A 17,872-nucleotide genomic window follows, 5' to 3' on the forward strand; every position below is an offset into this window, starting at 1 on the left:
CAGTTTTACGGGATAATACAGTATTTTTTATATTATAGTCACATGCTTGAGTCTGCTCACAACTCATAGGAAAATCAGGAAGCATCACATCTCATCAACAGGCGTGCAACCAAAAAGGATTACCATAACATTTAAGGTTTAACATTATATTCACTAATTTTATTGTGAGAAAAGAAGAATGAGAAGAGGATTAAATTAAGGAAGAATTTTTGCTCCGATTGTGACCCTGCCAGCACACATAAGACGACGGTGCATCACCAGCATGTGGCTTTTCACTTCACCAATTTATCAAGGTAAATGCAAACTGAAAAAAAGTGTTCTTTTGTAACTGACTTGATTTATTATCGAATCTACATCAGGTATTGTTTTTTTTGTTTTAAATGTGCACTAAAGCAATGAGACTAGCAGTCACTGCTGGCTGCCTCTGTTTTACATAGTGCTTCGTTGAGAGATTAAAGATTGTCTGTGTTAAAATGATAAGATTATTTTGTTGTGTAGGTCTGTGGATTGTAGTATAAAAATGCTAATGTGCAACATATGTGGAAAGACCCACAGCAATGCTCATAGTTTTTTGCTGAATGCAAAGTGTGGCATCTCCGAGTGCATAATACATTTTTCTATGTTTTCAGCCATCAAGTGCATGTCACACATAGAGGCAATGATACTCCGTGCTGATGTGAGTTTTGCTTAGTATTCCACTTGTTTAGTATTTACTTCATGCCTATTGTGACTGTATACACATTTTCATTTCACTACATAGGCCACCATTTTTCTGTTCTACAGATATCTGCCACTGCAGCAGATGCTGAGCACACCCTGACCCTCCCTGCGTCCACTGATACTGCTAGGTAAGTGTCGCAAGCATGGAGTATAAAACAATAAAACAGAATAAAACATACTCTCTAGTTGTTCTCAAAGAATATTTTAAAGAATGTTGGTAACCAGACAGTTGACAGTAGGTATTGACTTCTATTGTATTTTTTGTTTCTACTAGTCATTTGGGTCTGTCAACAGTCTGGTTACCATCATTCTTTAAAAAATCTTCTTTTCTGTTGAACAGAAGAAAATAACTCATACAGGTTTGGAACAACATGAGGATGAGTAAATCATGACAACATTTTAATTTTGGGGTGAACTATCCCTTTAATACTGCTGACAAAGTTATAAAGTGCTGTCTACATTACTCTAAGATACTCAGGTCTCTTAATGCCTCAGATCAAACGTAAACTAAATTTGATGCAAATACTGTCATAATGTCAACAACCTAGAATATTTAGGCCTATATTTGAATGCAGTGTGTCTAAAGTGCAATTAATAATTACTTACCTCACTAATATGTTATATTTCTGTGTAATTATATTGTAGATGCTCTATTTGTGTGAACCCCAAGAGCGGAACAAAAGCCAGCCAGGCAAAGGTGGTGTCCAAGCAGACAGGGACGCATGTGCAGAAAAAGGCAACAACTGTGAATCTTTACTCACTCATGGAGTGGGGCAAAGTCACAGCATTATGTTCTGTTCAGCCTAGCCTCACTGGTGAAGCAGAAATATTGTCATTCTATGAATGGATTTTATGTTATTAGCTTTAATAAAAGCATCTTTTAAAGTTATCTTTTGTCTGAGCCATTTGTTTGCCAGCAATTTTCAGTGTTTTTTGTTTTAAAATGTAAATTATACATCATCAGTTTCTTGTAGTGTTGCAATATAAATATCACATTTGATAGTACTTTAATAAATGTTATAGTATTAAACCATTTATGAAAATTACAGCAGGAACACTAAAATAACATTATAACGGGAGGGAAACACCTGACAGTATTATACTGTACAGCCTATATTTTCTACAGCAGAGTACTGTAATATTTTTACAGTATTTAACTGTTGTTTCAGATTACAGTAGGTCCACTGTAAAATTACAGCATTCTACAGGTCAAGTAGCTGCCTGCAATCTACTGTAAATTAACGGGGAATTTTTTTACAGTGTATTTATTGGCTACTCAATATGATGTCGAAGTGGCTGTCTTGTAAAGATCTGTTATATTGTCTAACTTGAAATGACAATAAACTACTCTGATTTTGAAATATTAATTTACCTCCAAATGAGTGATGCGAAGAAAACCACTGACTTACCTCTCAATGATAATCACTGTCAATTATGAGATGAATATTTACATTTTTAAAAATGTGAAACAAAAAAGAAAACACAAAATGCAGAAAAAATATCAACATTTTTGCATTATGTACTCAAACTTAACTCAAAATATTGCTCAAATATACTGAAAAATATATCAAATGAGTCTAATGAAAAACATACATATTATTATAATACAGTATTATATTATACTTTCACATATTATCACATTATTTTGTTAAATGAGGTTGAAAAGTCATTTTAAACTCTTTTTTTCTTTGAATTGAATTGTAAATAAATTCAAGTAGGCCTATTTTAGAAAAAAGGATGACAAACATTACTGTCATCTAAGTGAACAAAAATCTCAAAATCGATATCAGGGGTCAAAAGAGAGAATTTTGACTACCAAGATAGCCATCAATGCTAGTGGTCTGCAGGCCTTCTGTGGTCAAACTGACCAGTGCAAACAACGCACTCAATGTGGGCGTGGCTTCGCGCTAACCGCCCCGCTATTGGTCCGCTCAGTCCAAAGCCCCGCCTCTTTCAAAAAGATAGAGAGAAAAAAAGAAAAGGAAAACAGAGACATCTCAATCCTTGCAACTGGGGAAAAGATGAAACGTAGTGCACCATAGTCTCCGAATCACCTCCTCTTTTCTTTTTTTTACCCAGTAAACCACCTTTTTTTCGCTCTGAGCCAAACTGAGCCACATCTGTAAGTTATTTCAATCACCTAAAGCCAAACATCATAATCAGATATTCAGTTTTGGGACACGCTGGATTAAGTTTTGTAGCATTTTAAAGGTGAGTCATTAATCATGAACGCTTCTACGTGCATTTGAACAGCGGATTGATTCCTACTGGATATATGAACCCGATACCGTCATACATATAATATATATATATATATAGGCGTTTATCCAGGTAAGATGTAAGATGCACTCGCCGGTTGTTGGTTTAAGGAGCCGCGGCTGGTGTTGCGCGGTGTGTCCGTCCATGTGTGTGTTTATTCGCCTGCGACATGGAGGGGATGGGTGGGCTTTTCTCTCTGTGTGTTTGTAATATCCGAGGACATCTTGAGCCACTCAGCGACCGAAATAGTTGGAAATGAAACGTCTTTGCTTACATTTGGATTCTTGATCTTTGGCTACATAGTGGTTCTTCAGGATTTTGGTTTCATATAGTGAAAACAATATATAGTGTAAACAATATTGCAACAATGTTGACCATGTAAAATAGCTTTATTAAAACTGTTGATGTGTGCTATCTTAGCACAGTTTCGTAATTTTGAATGTCTTTTAAGGGCACTTTATAAGGAAATACACATTTGGAGTCAACATTAAATGTAATATTTATGTTTTTATTTGGTAATTGTGAGATAAGGTTGCCATATGGTTTTGGGCAAGTCAGACCCTATTCTGATGCAGTTTAAAAGTTTAGTCCTGTTGCTCAACTTATTGCATGTACATTTGTGGTGTCTTTTTTGATGATGCTTTTTTATTTAAGATCACAGAGTTAAAACAAGATATTAAGAAGTGTGTGTGTTTAGTGAGATGCCCCTTTGTCTGTGCTGGAGGAAAGGGGGTGTGTACAGATGTTCGCTACCAGGACATCTGCTGTTTCTAAGAGCTTTGTCAAGGGCCCTTTCAAGAGGGCACCGGGGCCCGACAGACAAACGTATAAGTTCAGCTCCGCAAACTATCAAATGTAATGCAGTCCTTGCTGGTTAATAGGATGCAATGTAAGTGTAAATAATGCATAGTGTTACTCATAAGCATTTATGTATTCTCAGTTGGTTGCATGTTTCGGTTTTGACGACTGAAGACCTTGATTTCTAACACATCCATTACATTCCCCGCTGAGAATTCTCTCTCTCTCTCTCTCTCTCTCTCTCTCTCTCTCTCTCTCTCTCTCTCTCTCTCTCTCTCTCTCTCTCTCTCTCTCTCTCTCTCTCTCTCTCTCTCTCTCTTACCCTCTCTCTCTCTTACCCTCTCTCTCTCTTACCCTCTCTCTCTCCCCAGAGCGCTCACACATCACACACTGAATCATAGTGTACATGGCAGCATATGAAGCAGGAAGACATTTATTAGAGTCAGACAGGAAAATGCAAAGGGCTTCTTTAATATTTATGGCATCCTGTTCTTCAGGTGTGCAGTGTGTGAGTTCATTTGTGTTGTTGAGACCACAGATGCACTTATCAGTCAGGATCAGTGCTTCTCAAGTGGTTTTACATTGAATATCAAGTGGTGGTGACTTGGTTGCATGGCATGTCATCTAATTTGAGTAGCTGATGAATTTGCCCCCAAATACTATAGAGTTAGATTGGATGCCTAACCTTCTGACATCAACCACAAAATATATAGAAAGTTTGGAAATGATTCTCTCTTTCATTTTAAAAGTTGATAAGCCTATTTATTTTGCTGTCCTAGCATGCACAGTAATATGGGTCATGAAATCGCACTTGTAAGAAGTAGAAAACCCCTATATATTTTTTCTGTGACAGACAGGTGTGTAAAATATATTCCCAGTTATGAATAAATGAATGCAATGTAGATAATTTGGCTGATTATTTCATAAGAGCCTCAGGTCATGTAAAAGCATGTTTCAGTGTTACAATCAGGAAGTTTTCTGTTATCAGTCATCAGTCAGTCATCAGATGAGTTTGTCAAATTAATGTCCATATGGTAGTAATATACAGTTATAAGATAATATCAAGTTGAATGATTAGTAAACATCATGCATTTTTTAAACTTTGACCATTGCAGTCTTCAAATAATTTAATAAATGAATTTTAGACACCTCGTATGAAAAAGTTATGGGATATGTTTGACAACAGTAGACTTTCATGTTACAACAAATATATTTCACATTTATTGTAGGTGTCATATAACAATTATGCCAGATTCATGCTATGAAACTGATAAAAGATATGAGTCATACAGGCGTGTGTGAATATCTCAACTATTTTAAGAAAAATGCATGTGATTTAATGGAAAAATAAGCATATGCATACAATATTTTTGGTTCACATTGAATGCATTTATTACCACATGCATGTTATTCAAACATTTGTGGTTGGTCATTTTTTTGTGTTTTCTACTAATCAAGACCGTAGCTATTTATCTGATGATAAATGCAGTAAAACATTAATATTGTGAAATATTATTTCAAATTAAAATAAATGATTTCCATTATTAGTATTTAAAAATGTAATATATTCCTTTGATTGCAAAACGGAATTTTCATTATCATTACTCCATTTTTTAGTGTCAAATGAACATTCAGAAATCATTATATGCCTATTTGATGCAAGAAACATCTCTTATTATTATTATTATCATTATTTAAAAAACAACAACCAAACAGTTGAGCTGTTTAATATTTTTGTAGAAACTGTGCTGCATTATTTTCAGGATTCTTTGATTCATAAAAAGTTCATAAGAACAACTTTATTTTAAAGTTGACTTTTTTTTGTAACACTGTAAATATTAACTGTCACTTTGTATCAGTAATGCATCCTTTCCGTAAGACCTATTAAAACAAAACTTTTTAATGGTAGTGTATTTCACAATTCAAACCATACTGTAAAAGAATCATTTTTAAGTAAGGAATAATTAACAAAGGGCTGTGGTATAATGGTAAAAGTGGAATTATTTATTCCGGTTCCTTTAATTATTAGAAAATAATGCACCCCTGAGGCGGTTATATTTTCTAATACAGTTCAGGACTGCCTGGGACTACTTTAACTGTGTGTTTCCCTGAAAATAATTGCACACCTTAGAATGTTTGCCAACAAATCAGATTCAAGCGTTCAACAGCCATGTAGTATAAATCATATTTTTCATAAAGGCCGTCGGTACGTTAGACGTATTGCATTGCTTGAAATGCTGAGTGTGTTTTCCTGTATTTCGTTTTTGTCTCTTACATGCAAGCATGCGTTCATTTCCAAGAGGCAATAATAAACCAATGTGCAGAAATCAGTGTAGCTCTTTTTACAGTCGTGTTGAGCCCTGGAATGTTGACATTTCTCCGTGAACAGAGCACAGAAGTGAAATGTGTTTGTTTTTGAGCGAGTGGATGAGTGTAGCTTGAATTTTAAAGACCAACGCTCACTTGAGTGGTACAGAGAGGATGAATATTAATGATTTCTCCTCAGTTTAATACCTTGTTTAACACACTATTATGGCCTCTTCTGCATATATGCTAGTGTAGCACTCCGGTGATTTCTCAACAGTAGGAGTTAGAAGACTGAGAGGATGTCTGACGGCGCCTGATAGGAAGGTAATTGGTATGAAATTGGAACAAGGCATCGGCCTAGAGCCGCAAAATTCAACCTTTTATTTCATTCACCACTCGTGTGAGTCTCAGGGACGTGTCTGGCTGTCAATCAGAATGTGATGAGATTCTCTGGCTCAAATGTCTAAAAGAAAAGATTCATTCAATTCACTCAATTCACTATAGTTCACTAGATCCCCCTCTTTTCTATTAAAGAGCAAATTTATGAAGAGGTGTGGAAAAGAATAACGGAATAATTTATGACTGCAGGTAAAAGTTTTTAGGTTCTGTTCTGTTTTCTGTGAGTGCCAGTGAACTTCTTCTGTTTTTTGTTGCACTGTCATTAATGATATCTCACGCTTTCTCCTGCCAGAGTCAGTTGTAGAGGAAATGCTGCAGGCTTTGCTTCCTGTTTTCTCTCATTCAGACATCCATGTGCTTGACAGGGGGGTAATTCCTAGTGTAGAATTCAAATTTACGACAGCAGAATTAGATTTACCCGTGCAAAATAAAATTAGGTTCATAAGGGTAATTTTACTGTGTGTGCACTAACTTTTATTGTTTATTATAATTCTGTTTGTGATGAACACCTTTATATACATTTTGCCCAATATTGATAAAGATATTATAGTAGATCATATATCTAAACTGTTGTGACTTTTGTTCTCCCATAAAAATCATGTAAATTGTTTTCATTGTCCAAAACCATGTGTCCACTGCAGGAACTTTCCCCAGGGACCTTAGGGTGGCTCGGTGTCTTTCAACCACAGGGATCAGGGTCTAAATGAAGTTCTGTTGTAAAAAAAAAAAAAAACTCTGAAAGTGCTTATTTGTCTATGTGGTAGTTTTAATGTGCTCTAAAGGAACACTAATAATAATGTGCTTTTTTAGAAATAGGGCTTATTCAACTTCTTTCCCACATTTAGATTTGTGGGCAAAATAAATGCATTTTTGTCTCAGTGCACGCATTGTTTTAATTCGGCAGGGTCGCCGCTAGCTTAGCTTAGCACAATGAATGGAGTCCTATGTTGCCAGCTAGCATGTCCCAACTAAAAGTGATTAACAAAAACACCTAATTACTTCTTGTGGCCTGCGTATTCACAACGAGTACAAAGAGTGATGCAGATTAAGACTAGGCGATTTCTTAGGCAGATATTGACTTGGGACTATATTATGGGGAAGCACAGGCGAAGCACTGCTACTTGGGTGCAGAGATATCAACACGTTGCGATCGCTCAACAGCCGGAGGACGTGAGGATGAGAGCCGTAATATTTTTGCACCCAAGTAGCAGTGCTTCTCCTGTGCAATCTGCATCGCTATTTGTACACATTGTGAATACGCAGGCCACAAGAAGTTATTAAGTTGGGATCACTTTTACTTTCTGGCAACATATGATTCCATTCATTATGCTAAGCTAACGGCGACTCTGCCAAACTAAAACAATGCATGCACTGAGACAAAAATGCATTTGACCACATATCTAAATGTAGAAAAGAGATTGAATAAGCCCTATTTCTAAAAACGGTGGAGTGTTCCTTTAAGACAAACCATGTGTATTTTCTCTTTAAAACTGCAGTGAATCAAAGACAATCCCAAAAACGTGGTTGGAAATCGCTGGTGTTTCTGACGTCACAAACTACCTTGAAATCACATCACACATGAGCGGCCTTTAGCAAATCATTACCTATATTTTCTAAAGCAGGGGAGCTTCAAGAGAAGCCAGGTTATCCTGGTATATTTTTCTCTTGACATGAAAAATCAGGTACATTTAGCAATATAATGGGTGAATAATGTATATGGTATATATTTTGATGCTATGATTATCTATATGCCTTTCTCCACATGGACGTTCTGTGATGATCAAAGTGTTTCTTAGGATTCTGACTGATACTGAAAGCAGACTGAGATGTATAACGGGAACATGGTTTGTGTAGCATTAGCGAGCTGTTGATAATGTAGTCACGCCAAAGACTATTCGTATTAATTACCATTATATATAGATGTTGTAAAGTGTGCCATTGTGTAGAGTTTACCTCAGTAAGTTGGCGGATGATTTCAACTTGTTGGCTGACAGGTTTGTGTGAGTGAGTGGGGATGGGGCTAATTTGCATATTTATGAACCCAAGTATAGGGCCTACTAAATGAAGCAAGAGTGTAGAGTTACATTCAAGCTATTTTAAAGCAGCACTAGGTAACTTTTCAACCTTCATAATATATTTTTTAAGACTCTTGTGATGATAAATCGACTTACAATAGGTTGAATGACAGGTCTGCCATAGCCTGATGGGGTCTGTATCGTTTTTAATCGTACTTTTAAACTTCGGGTTTCGGGTAGTAACCCGAGAAAAAGAAAAGAACTACAAAATTCGACTGCTTTACGGCATATACGTCACTTCCACCAACACACACACTTCCTTACATTCGGACGTGCGAGCCCAACTTTGTTCGTCGGATAATATAGTCATGTCCGAAGCAGCAGAGACAAATAAGAAAGAAAAGGTTTTGTTGGAGGAAAGCAATAAGAGGAAATGAAAAAATGATGGGATTAAAGGCAGGACGAGGATCAACATGTGACCAGCGTTTGCTCGTCGGCGTGAGCTGAAGGAGGCGTGCCCGACCGATGCTGTCATGCTTGTTACGGTGAGCTACCACTCAAACATTGAACTGAAGTATCATATAGATTCTGTAAAACGGTAACCAATAGACTACTATAATGACGCTGGCTTGTAAACGTGAGCATCGTGATTATTTGGCGTTTGAAAAAAACAAAACCCATGAAATTATATTCATATGACATGCTGAAACATATGCCACTGACTGTAACGTTACCTGGGATGAAGACATTTCACACGCGACGCCAGAAGAACTCCTCTTGCTGTTTTCAGGGGAACTCTTAGTGCTGCACCGACCCGCGGGCCGCTTTTATTAAGTTATTTGGCCCGCACCGCACCACTGTATATATTTTTACAACACGCCGCGCACCCGCGACCATTAAATAGACATACGGGGTCCGCGGGTTATGAGACGAACCGCGCATCACTAGTTCAGGGCTATCAGGGTTGTCATGTCAACAAATGCACGCGCGATGGCATCCCCTGTTGTAAGATTACAGAGCTTACGACAGTAGTTGAGGACATTATTTTTTCCAAACTGTAGGGGGACCCCGAGAGCAAAAGTAGCCAAGTGGGGCTTTAAGGAACAAAGATAAAAAAAAATCAACAGGAAAAATGTTTAAAGGGGGGGTGAAATGCTGTTTCATGCATACTGAGCTTTTTACTCTGTTAAAGACTTGGATTCCCATCCTAAACATAGACAAAGTTTCAAAAACTAATGTTGGACGTTTGATGGAGTATTTCTGTGTCAAAAATACTCCTTCCGGTTTCTCACAAGTTTCGGAGAGTTTTTTTCGAGTATGGGTCGACTTGACGTCGATAGAGCGGAAGGTCCTTGAATGGGCCGTACAGGCTCTTCTCCCGGTAGGGTGCACGCACGCGTGACTAGAGCGAGAGAGGAAATGCACGCCCATAAACACTCGCTCAGCTGCAGATCCACTCGTCCGTGTACACTTATGTTGCGCGCCGCGCTCCACTTTATTCCTATGGGTGACATCAAGCGACTTCAACGCTTCAGCACAGCATTCCGGGAAGGCAGCGCTGCATTTGAACCGATTTGAACGCAGAAATGACGGGAAGCTTAACAACATTGCGGATCTCCACGGTCAGTGCTGTCACAGGACTTAACCAAATCATACCAAAGCAGTGTTTTTTTGACGGAGCGGTCCCAGTGATAAAGGTTCGGTCCTGCTTTGGAAGCAGGCAGTGAGTAAAACTGCTTCAAATGTCTATGTTGTTGGCTATCGTCGTGTAAGTAAACATCAGTAAACAACACGATCGTATAACGTTAGTTAATTTATCAATGGAGCATGTGATCTATGGTGTGTGTTTAAATACATTTGTTTAACTGACCACTATAGGTGTCAGTTTGTTTATTGTGAAACCACCCAAACATAAACCTAGCGTTCTCACAAAGCGTGCTTCGTCATTCAAATGCGCTAACGGTTACTCCATTGTTGTTCTATGTATAACGTTACACTAGTCTGACGTGCAAAACCGTTTTGCTTGCTACTGCTAAGGTTTAATCGCTTACAATAGTCGATAAACCGAATCATGTCCTCATAAACTGTGAGTAAAGACACACAAATGTTGACAGGCCACTAAATACAGTACATACCACAACGTCCTGCTGTTGTTGCTTCTCCTGTTCAATTTATTTCAGCCTCCGGATCTGATTCTGGATCATATCTGTATTAGTTGAATCAGATTGATAGCCATGGTTTATTTAGGGTAGCGTTTTCTTCTCCACGCTTGAGGACGTCACCGCTTTGTGTGCGCTCGTCATTCTGTAGTTCCGCCCACACGATACGCCTCCAGCTGCTCATTTTTTTTCCGGAAAGACTCGGTACAGCCTATCTTTCTTTTATAAATATAATAAAACTAAAGACTTTTCGGAGATATGAAGGATGCAATACTACTCTATAGGTACTCAAGATTTACATGAGATTGACTGAAACTGAGTGTTTCACCCTCCTTTAAAACTTTAAAGATGTACTGTGTAAATTTTTGCGCCATCTAGCAGTGATATTGTAAATTGCAACCATCCACCACTCACCCCTACCTTTTAAATCACATAGAGAAGCTACGGTGTCCGACACAGGACAAAGATGTTGTATAGAGCAGAGAGTAGTTAGCGCTCGGTTTGTCCGTTTAGGGCTACTGTAGAAACATGGCAGCGCAAAATGGTGATTTCACTGTAAGGGGACCCGCGGTGTGTGAAGATAGAAATGGCTCAAGGTAATAAAAATATAACGGTTCGTTATGTAGGGTCTTTATGCACCAAACATAACTGAAAACTAATGTATTATATTGCATTTCTGTCAATAAGTCAATCAATCAATCAGTCAACTTTATTTATATAGCGCTTTTACAATGACGATTGTTTCAAAGCAGCCTCACAGTGTTAAACACGACAATATTTCACCCCGTCTGTGAAACCCCGGCTAAAGTCGCAACATTTAATTATGAGATTTTGACCGTCAAAGTCCCATAGCCATAAAAATGACGAAAATAGGTAATTTGTGTTTATTGCTGTAAATGATAAATTATACCAAGGGGTTTGAGATACAATACTCAATTTTTAATTCATAACATTATAAATACTGGAATTATTGATTATATGACACTACACTTTATACTTTTGCACACAAAAAAAACCATCGGATGCGGGCTCCCTAAACATCGATTTTAATCATCTCAGGGGGTGTTCATCACAGCAAGACCAGCTGATTCGTATGTTATTCGGTTCAGGAACTTATTTTTTTTACCATTAGGAAGAGAAAGACGTTAATATCAATCGGCACGAGCGGCAATCAGGTCATTGCGACTTAAGCCGGGTTTTATATTTTCGTGTCATCGCCAATATTTTAATATTTTCTTCTTTGTTTTGTAGCTCAACATTGTGCCAATAATAACCATCTGAATTTAAAGTCATATCAGGCCTGCTATGTGTCTATTCAAAACATGTTGTGGATGGTGGTGCGTCAGATTAATGCAGTGTTTCCCAACCGGGTGCGCGGGGTGCCGCGTAAAAGGTTTCAGCACGCACTTTGAATCGCGGTTCATCTCACATCTGATGACGCAGCTTTAATATAGGTTGTAACTTGAAAATAATGCTTTATGTAGGTTTCTGTCGATACACGTGCTACCTCCTCAGTTATACACTACAACAACAGCGATAATAAAAGAAAAACGTGGGCAAACGGTCTCTCTTAGTAAACTTTGTTCAATGCCTGTGAGTGCTGCCGTATCTTCGAATATGAATACGGCTGTAGAGCCAGAAGACGCGATTGAGAACTCGCGTGCGATCACGATGTGAGAAGGTTTTTCTCTGTGCGGTCATCCGAAAGCGCGCACATGCACCTCTCACAGCGTGCAACTATTGAGTTCTCTTTCAAGTCCTGCGCTTGAATGGACAAACTCACACAAGAAGTAGCCTATGTCAACATGTCCATCTTGATGAGTATCCAAGCAGACATAGTCTGAATATGCCTTAAGTTAACATACAGTCGAGAAAGCGATACCCCTGGGTCTTAAAGGAGCAGTAGCCTTTACTGCTGTCTGTTAATGTCAAAGAAGATAAGGAATCACTCACTGCTCTTGATTGAATATCTTTTGTAAGTTTAATAAGGATTAATATTTAATTTAAACAGTTAAATATGCAGTATTTTTTTCATTTGATTACTTTATTCAATTTATTTACCTAAAAACTAATGTAAGACCTTCCTGAAAAGAAAAGAAAAAAAATATTTTATTATCTTTGCTCAATAGTAATTATTTGTGCTGCTGCTTGTATTTAAGTTATTTGTTCTTTTCTTTATTTTTATTTGACAGTAGTCCTTTTTTCCATGAACATAGCAAATTCGAACCATACAGAAACCGTGAACCTGAAACTGTGAACCTAAAACCGAATCATGAGCAATCTGTACCGTTACGCTAGGAGTTTGCAAGGGGGTGCCACAACATTTAGAACATTTTCAAAGGGCGCCATGACTGAAAAAAGATATAACCGGGTTTATTGAAGAAAGTGCAGGTTGAGGTACATGAGGGTAAATAAATTATGACAGAATTTTCATTTTTGGGTGAACTATCCTTCTCTTTATTTTTACTCCAGTACTGTACTTAATGTAGCCCAGTAAAATTATTTAAGTTAGAAAATTTCTACTGAAATGTAATATATTAATTGTTTTATATATTAATGACTTTTTCCATGGATATTTAATTTTATTAATAAAGTTATACAAATAATTTTAATTAATTGACTTGGTAATTGTTGCTACAATCAAGCTCTTGTACCCCCATTTCGTTTGAATGTGTTTGTGCTTTTTGGACATACGCATCATAATACATAGGCCTGTTTTACAAAACTTTAAAAGTTTTCCCATAAATGTGTCATATAATCACTGAAAATGGGAGAAAAATGTGGTATATGGCTCATATTCAGGATAATTATGCATCAAATGTGTTGGAGTTTTAAAAATAAGCTTGTGTTTACATTGGAATTTCTCAAAAACATGATTTTCTGAGCCTGAAATTCAGCAAATCTTTAACATAGCTCAGTTAATATAAGAGATATTAAGGTTATATTTGAACAGAATGTTCTTTACATTATGTAGGATGATTTTATGTAGAAAACAGTGAATCAGCAGGAAATTTAGGAGGGTTTTCACAGACAGGGTCACATATTTCAAAATTTGATTTGGCTGTACAGTCACTCCGGAGAAAACAGTGATGTTATCAGCCCACCCCAATCTATCATACAGCGACAATGTTGGCAGATCAGTATATAGTTTATAGAATTAAATAAGACCTAATTAATTCATGTTATTTGTATATTTAGTTGAATAACTTGTATCATAATTCTAGTGTCCCCAACTGAGGGCAAAGTCCTCATAAATACTACACACTGCACCTTTAAGACATAACTGTTTAAGAGGATACTGGTATGCTTAAAAACACATTGAAATGAAAAGCTTTCATGATGGTGCAGCACAGCAAGGCCTCGTGAGCATAACTGCGATGGTGACGATAATCCAAAATCTCTACCATTTGACAAATTTCTGCTGGTTAATCATGTTGTCGGTATCTCCCCCCCCCCCATGCTCTAATAAATAATTTTTAATAAATATTGCAATATTCCATAAAAACACTACACAACATTTTGTGTAAATAGTTTTTATGGATCTGTTTTTTGAGGGCCACTACCTCTGTCAGATAAGGGCATAATAACCCCTCACCCTCTCAGGGTTGAGTCAGTGAGAGGAAAATGAGAGGAAAATGGCCAAAGTGTCTGAAATTGTTGATGAATTTTCAATAATAATCCCTGACTTGAAATCATGTTGCGTTGTAGAAGGGGATTTGAGCAGTCTCTCCTGCAGGTTATTAGAGTTCGACTCCAGGGGTGAGAGTCAAAAGCAGGGTCATTTGAGTTCAGTGTGTTTATGAAGGGGTCACTGAGGAAAGGGGCCCCTTCATTGTGCTCAGACTGTGAGGGGTCGGGGCAAAATGCTTAGCGTATTATAGCTGGGACTATCACAGATCAATACAGCCATCATGTGGGTTTTCACACACCGTTTGTGGAGTTATATTTCAAATGCCAGTTTACTTGTTTCTGTTTGTTGCAATGTATTGTGAGGGTTTTTTGTGACGTATATGAGGAGGTTTCTGTCCTACATCGAGAGTAAGAAAGCAAGAGATAAGACTAAGAAAGAAAGCGATGCATTAGGAGATACAGAATTGCAGATGCATGGGCGCGAGGTTGCATGAGAAGATTTCGGTCCCAGAGAGAGAGACACAGAAGAACATTTTGTTGATGTTGCTCTTTAATTGCTCAAAATTAAGCTCTCAATTATGTTTCATTTAAAGCTGAACATTAGCAGCAAAAATAATGTCTTTGAGTGAATTTTAGAATCTCTGACTTTGGGCACTGTCATATACCTGGCACAATGCGACACAAGTGTTTTTTGCTAGTTTCAACACAACGCAGTTATAAATTCACGTCCAGCACCACGTTGTTTAAATAGCAAAAGCACTCGCGCCCATCTGTTCGCACATGGATGTGCTGGGACATATTGCACAAAACTAGGATAAGGGATTAGTCCGGGATATCTTCGTGATCTTGTCATTCTGTATGCAAAATTTAGTACACCGAACTGAAGGCACACTCACACCAAGAAAGATAACTGTATATAATTTAGCTGATAGATTTAGCCAGGATCACCAAGATATCCCGGATAATCCCATATCCTAGTTTTGTGCAATAGGCCCCTGGTTTGAAAACGAGGTGTGTTCAGGTGTGTTGCTATTTTGAGGCAACTGAAAAACGACCGCCATGGACCAACAAAAACCTGGTCTAAAGTCAATAGAGCAGTATTTTTTGTATTATTTAAAGATGTGCGTAACACACACTATAGGCGGGTGCACAACACGGATAAACTATGCTTATTACACACAGTGTACAGCAGTAAACAAACATGCCAAATATTAAGAAATAAAAGGGTTCCTCTCAGGAGAAGTTTTCAGTCTTTTGCTTTGCAAATTTAAAATTTGGTTTGAAAAGAGCAAATCCACCACGTCACGAGCGCAACTGGCTTTTAAAGGGAATGGGAGATGAGACTGATCTCTGATTTATTGCAGATTATTACGCCCAAAACACACCCATGGCTCATTAAGAGACTGGATACAACCCTTTTGAAAAATGTGCCTGGTGCCGGCATTTTTTTACAGAAATATTTTTTCTTTTAAACTAGCAAGTGGATTCGGACGCTCTAAGTGCACCTGCGCCATGTGCTTCAGACCATGCACTCATCATTAAAATAGGGTCTTTTGCTCTCTTGCAATGTCTGAATACAGATTGAGACATTGTTGAGATCTCCTGGAGACACAAGGCAAAAAATAATACATTTTGGCAAATCGAGGCACAATAATTAGCATAGGCTGGGTAAATCCAATGAGAAATGTTTGAGTTGTTATTGAGATTGTAGACTTGGCATCTTTGTAAACATGAGAACAGTTTGCGACATTACAACAATCTAGAGGAAAAACTGAAAATTAGTCATTTCTATTTGCTTTCAAACAGTAGATAATAAATAGATGAAGAAGTGGGAGGATGGGGGGAAGAAAGTGAGATAGCATATATGACTCAAAAAGAAAACGATATGTTGGGAGATATGGTCTTTCACCAGTGTGAGAGCGAGGTCAAACGTTCATGACACGGTTTTAAAACTCGGAAGTGTCTGCAAAGTAATGTTTAAAACGGTAGACATGGTGGTTTATCTTTTATCATACTTGAACAGTGACGCATTGGGAACATTCTCTCTGTTCTTCTAAACACTTCCAGCGCCGCCTCAGATAACCTTCTAGTGTGTTTCGACACACTTTACTGAAGTTGATTTAAAACCTGTCTTCTTTCTTTGTGTGCGTTACAGGAAGTGAGACAGTCCTGCTGCTTTGATGAGCACTGGCATTTCTAAAGGTCTCTGGAAAAAAAAAAAACTATTTGTGATTGCTTGAAATTATTCAGTGCCACAAATAAGCATGCAGGAAATGATCTGCATATTTAAAATGCCACCTCAACAAAGTGGTACAGATCCTGTAGAATGAAACATCTTAAGAGCGATTACACAGAAGTTTGAAATTTAGCACTAATTTTGGAGAGGATTTTAAGTTCACGTTGTAAAAGAATAAATAGATGAATCTCATAAAGAGAAATCATGTTTCAACCGAAAATATAATTAGAGTGTCTATTTACACCAAATGCAAATAGCGGGCCTTGTTGGCGAGCGCTATTCACACGAGCTCTGCCCAACAAGATTTAAAAAAGACATATTTCAATGTCTTTACTGGTGTAGTCAGTAAGCGTAAGGCTGATGGAATTTAGTTTTGACACGATCAACAGGGGGGTCGCATCCGCCATTTGCAGAGCTCGCTCTTTTTCAATCACATATCACATCAGAAAATGTTCTAAAATAAGTGGAAATAAAGTGCCTAATGAAATGATTAATAATAATAAACGTTTTTACTGGTTAAGGACAGGGAGGACTTTTATTGTCCCAAAATATTTTAATAAATATAATCATTTAAACTGTTATTATGTGTATCTTCAAAAATAAAGTATAAATAGCATCTATATTCACTTAGCGTAAATAGCATTGCTAACAAAATGCTGGTATTGTTACTTAGTGCACTGTAAAAAATGATTTAGAAAAAAGTTACCTGGTTGCCTTAATTTTGAGTTCATTAAAATTAAAATTTTGAGTTAATACAACGAAAAAAATTTGAAATTCGACAACCTTTATTAAAATATTATTAAAAGATTTTGTAAGCATATTGGGTAATTGTGTGTGTGTTTTATTTCTGATGAGGCAGTGAAACATGTCAAATAGAGCTATTTTCATGATTTATCAAATTTTTTATGTGGTTCAGATACAATAATTTTTTAAGTTTCTATTTATTAAAGAAATTTCCTTCATTGTATCAACTCAAATTTTTTATTTTCAATAAACTCAAAATTTTAAGGCAACCAGGTTACTTACTTTTTAAAATTAAACCAACAAAAACCAGCCAAATTGTTTTTAGAGTTTTTTATATGTGTGTATATATATATATATATATATATATATATATATATATATATATATATATATATATATATATATATCAGTGGCGGCTACTGGTCTGTCAGAGAGGGGAAGCTCATTTTCGGCCTACATCATAAAATTGTCTATTTATTTAAAAGTAAATTCTGCCATACGTTCCTTTTCAAGAAAATGGTCTGTGACCCTGTCGTACCAACTAGGAGTCTTTTCAAGTGACTTCCTCTCAATGGCCAGCAGAGCTATAAAAAAATATAAAACTC

At 37.1% G+C, this 17,872-nt stretch overlaps 1 protein-coding gene across 3 annotated transcripts in view; it reads left to right on the forward strand.

Annotated features, from left to right (window-relative positions):
• The first annotated feature begins 2,714 nt into the window (after positions 1–2,714).
• Positions 2,715–17,872, forward strand: part of ctbp2a (C-terminal binding protein 2a) — a 73,342-nt gene continuing 58,184 nt past the window's right edge. The window contains exon 1 of one of the 3 annotated variants that reach the window (XM_067455973.1): positions 2,715–2,931. The gene's annotated coding sequence lies outside the window, so the exon portion shown is untranslated. The remainder of the gene's footprint in view (positions 2,932–17,872) is intronic. The other 2 variants (XM_067455975.1, XM_067455974.1) reach the window with 2 other exon arrangements.

The sequence above is a fragment of the Pseudorasbora parva genome, chromosome 10 (genome assembly GCF_024679245.1).
Source record: "Pseudorasbora parva isolate DD20220531a chromosome 10, ASM2467924v1, whole genome shotgun sequence".
Lineage (NCBI taxonomy): Eukaryota > Metazoa > Chordata > Actinopteri > Cypriniformes > Gobionidae > Pseudorasbora > Pseudorasbora parva.